The sequence below is a fragment of the Triticum aestivum genome, unplaced genomic scaffold (assembly GCF_018294505.1).
Source record: "Triticum aestivum cultivar Chinese Spring unplaced genomic scaffold, IWGSC CS RefSeq v2.1 scaffold309733, whole genome shotgun sequence".
Classification (NCBI taxonomy): Eukaryota; Viridiplantae; Streptophyta; class Magnoliopsida; order Poales; family Poaceae; genus Triticum; species Triticum aestivum.
Window position 1 is genome coordinate 498 of NW_025235223.1, and position 4,275 is coordinate 4,772.

At 50.9% G+C, this 4,275-nt stretch overlaps 1 pseudogene; it reads right to left on the reverse strand.

Moving 5' to 3' along the window:
- Positions 1–1,114: 1,114 nt before the first annotated feature.
- Positions 1,115–3,748, reverse strand: LOC123176268 (uncharacterized; annotated as a pseudogene).
- Between the last annotated feature and the right edge of the window lie 527 nt (positions 3,749–4,275).

Below are 4,275 nucleotides of genomic sequence, written 5' to 3' on the forward strand. Positions count from 1 at the left end.
AAAGAATTGCCGACGGTGGCTCCCGGCAAAAAAAAATCACGGCTTTTAGGAGAAGTGACGTGGCCCTCCCCTATTGGCTGAGTTTGCCGGGAGTCACACTCGGCAAACATAGCGTTTGCCGAGAGCCACCCTCAGCAAAGGTGGCACTCTTTGCCGAGAGTGGCACTCGGCAAAGATGGCCCTCAGCCTGTTCGCCTGGTCCCATGTGTCAGGAGCTGACACGTGTCGGACACCTACTGGCTGGCTGTGCCGAGAGGGGCACTCGGCAAAGATGGCCCTCGGCCTGTTCGCCTGGTCCCACGTGTTAGGAGCTGACACGTGTCGGCCACCTATTGGCTGTCTTTGCCGAGCGGGGAACTCGGCAAAGATGGACCTTGGCTTGTTCGCCTGGTCCCACGTGTCAGGAGCTGACACGTGCCGGCCACCTACTGGCTATCTTTGTCGAGCGGGGCACTCGGCAAAGATGGCACTCGGCCTGTTCGCCTGGTCCCGCGTGTCAGGAGCTGACACGTGTCGGCCACCTATTGGCTGTCTTTGCCGAGAGGGTCACTCGGCAAAGATGGCCCTCCGCCTGTTCACCTGGTCCCACGTGTCAGGAGCTGACACGTGTCGGCCACCTACTGGCTGGCTTTGCCGAGAGGGGCACTCGGCAAAGATGGCCCCTGGTCCCACGTGCCAGGAACTGCCGTCACCGTCTGCTATCCGTTAGCTACTTTATTTTGCCGAGTGGTACTGTTTGGCTCTCGGCAAAGTCTTTGCCAAGTGTCCGTGTTCTGGCTCCCGGCAAACTCCTGTTTGCCGAAGAGGTGTACACCGGGTGGCTTTTGCCGAGGGTGACACTCGGCAAAGGCTTTGCCGGCAGTTTTCAGCCCTTTGCCGAGTGTCCGTGGCACTCGGCGTAGGACAGAATTCCAATAGTGTATATGTATGTGCTAGTGCTAGTGTATGTTTTACTCATCTATACGAAGTAGGAAACATGTCCTTCTGATTAACAGCAAGTCATTTACTCATACATGGGGTTGAGAGGAGTGAGTGAAGGGCAAAACTGGGACATAAATATCTTATATGGACAAGCAAGTTTCACTTAGATGACTGAATAAGAGCTCAAAATAAATCAGTGTTCCAGACCTGATTTCCCAGTGAGTGAAGGGCAAAACTGGGACATAAATATCTTATATGGACAAGCAAGTTTCTGAAACAAGGACTCCTATTCATCAGACAGATCTCCCCTTCCCTTATTGTCCAAATCTTTGGAAACTCTTAACATAAGCAGAATAGTCAGGCGTGTGAGGTCCTTCCCATCAACTCATGCAGGAGACTTCCCGCCTCAATGATCGTCTCAGATTTGCGAAACAGCATGTGAGCAGGCTGCACTTCCTGTTTGTGGAGTGCTTATCACTGGTTCTCATAGCCTTGACATACTCGTAAGCATCTTCGATTCTCCTGGTATAAACATACCCCTTGATGTGTGGATTGTGATCCTCGGCGTCAGCATTCCATGAACATCTGCCGTCTTGCCGAATCCATCTTCACTACTTTTCAGGCGTGGTGTGTGAGAACATCGTACGTCAATTATTTCTGGACTTCATCAGGTTCTTAGTTCTTACTTAAGACCTCTCCATGGCCTCAAGGAGGTCGCACGCTTCGGTGGCTCTGCCATTCTTGAGCAGCCCACCGAGGAGGTAGTTCCAGGAGTTGGCATTGCGTAGTAGCTCCCCTTACTCATTTCATCGAACACCTAGCGGGCGCCCTGGAAGTCGCCGGCCTGTCACCTTACCGCCAACATGACGTTTTAGTAGCTGGCCCTCCTCGATCACCCACACGGCCGCGTCGGACTTGCTGATGGAGGCCAACGCCTTCACCAGCGATAGGCACGGGCCACCGGCACCATCCAAAGTCCTCAGAGGCGCCCTCACCGTGCCATCCACGCTCGACCTCGCCGCGGCCAAAAGGAATGCCAACACTTGCTCGGTAAGGGAGGGTCGCCGCGCTGACGCTGCTCGAGGGCGTGGGCGATAGCGGGGTGGCCGGCCAGCCTGCCGGCGTTCTCTTCTGGACGAGCAGGTTGTGGGCGCGGGCGCTCGTGGAGATGCCCTTCCCTTGTGTTGGGAGAGCTGGGTGAAGGAGCGGCAGGCGGATATACGAGTTTGAGCATGAGTTTTATTCCTTACAAATAGTGTTACAGTCTGCTAATACGAACTCTGAAGCAGCGCCTGGAACTCGGTGCCTCGTCAATAGAAACATATACATGTATTCCTTTTAAACAAAACTTGAATCTATTCATCAAATATTATGTCAATACAAAGAACACCGTAAGTAACAACCTAGCAATCTATTCAACTTTGTCGACCACCTAGCAATATATAAGTATTCTTTTTAAACAAAACTTCAATCTATTCATGTTTGTCGACCACCTAGCAATGACTATAAGCACTGGAATGAGCTGAAGGCTTGTCGCCGTCATCGCCCCTCCTTTAAAGAAGTCGAGCGAATCTTGTCATAGTAGAACCGAGAAGTTGCCGTGCTAAGGCCCCAATGAAGACCCGATCCACATGGATCCAATGAAGACAAACACCGGCCGAATCCCGTGTGATCCATCGGAGACCACCTCCACACGCTCACCGATGACGCAAGATTCGTCGCCGAAATGGGGGCTAAGTGGGGAGCACCTTATTCCATCTTCAGGGAGTCGCCGCCGTCTCGCCTTTCTGAGCATGATACAAACACTAAACAGACTAAAAACACCCTAAAACAAAGCAGGAGCCCACCCACGGGCAATTGAGATCCACCACGCCTCTATGGCCCTAAGGCAATAGAAGACAAGGCAGATCGACGACGACAGGGGAGGTGGGGAAACCCTAGACTCGTGGGAGTCTCTCATGGGATTAATACTCCTAGTTTGACAAGGCTATGACTGTACCATGTTCAGTTGCAGGGCATGATCTTTGTGTGTGGTAGGACACATCTTTGAGCATGTTTGTGATGTTGCCTGGCAAACTTATTTTTTTCTTTTCGTCGGTTGAACTTGATGTTTGGACATGATGATTGCTTTATATATAAAGCATGGCTGTTTTGAGATGTATATAATCTCCTTTTTTGCTTTTCGTGGAATAAAAACAGCGTGGCAAGGCGTACGTTCGCTTGCAATAGAATCGAGCTCAGGTGGGTGAAAATGAACAACCTCACATTCATCCACAGCACACATGGTCGTTCCTCCAACCGAGAGGCTGATTTACACAGAACATATACGAGTATTTTTCTTTCTGATAAAGAAGAACATATATGAGGTACAGACAGGTTTGATACGATCTGTAACAGAGAACCAACACGCGACGCACAGCGGCAAAGTTCACTAGCTTACACATCCTTTTCAAAACAAAAGACTGAACTGCACATTTCTTGATTAATTCGACTCGAGCAGCACACACAATCATTACTATGACATGTTTCCTGCATCGAAGTGAAAATCAACATGGCAGCTCAACTTAGCAGGATCCTACAAGCGGCTGCGCGTCAGAGAATTAGAGAATCCTCTGCATGCAAACTGTTTCTTGGGGGCCCTCCCGGGCGCGTTTGCCCTGTTTCTTGGGGGGTCACGGTTCCGGTGCGGAGGTTGGCTTCTGGAACTGGCAAGAGTAACGGAGGATGCAAGAGCAACTCCGGTTCCTGCTGCAGAGGCGGATGAGGAGGTGAGATAGCTCCACAGTCGCATCCCCTGCGACATGAGCAGCTCCAGCCGGGATGCCATTGATTCTCACTCTCGCTAACTAGGTAGGCAAAGGGCTGCTTGATGGTTGCTCAGCGGTGTGCCAAGAGCAGGTTGGTGTGTGTGTGATGACTGTCTCCAAACAAGCCGCTTATCCAGATGCCGCTTATATATCCTCGCTCTCCCAGTGAAGTGAACTACCAACACGTGCGCTCATCGAGTCAAAACGACGAGTGAAGAAGACATCAATAAGGACATGAAAACTGAGGAACGTGGCCGTTCAAACCACCACGCGAGGACGACGACTGTACTAGTAGTTCAGTGTTCAGACCACACCAGTCAAAGAATAGAATGAATACTGCACTTCAGACAAAGAATGTGGCGCTGGTCGGAGAAGTAGCATGCATGTGGCAAGAGTTTTGTTTATTGGTGAGCGCAGTTGGGGTGGTGACCATGCAGATTGGGACGGATATCAAACATTTTCAGAGTTGCGTCCATAAGATTTCTATAAAATCTCAAAACAGCAATGATATGCCGATGACGGCGGCGGAGCAGATAGAGACGGCGTC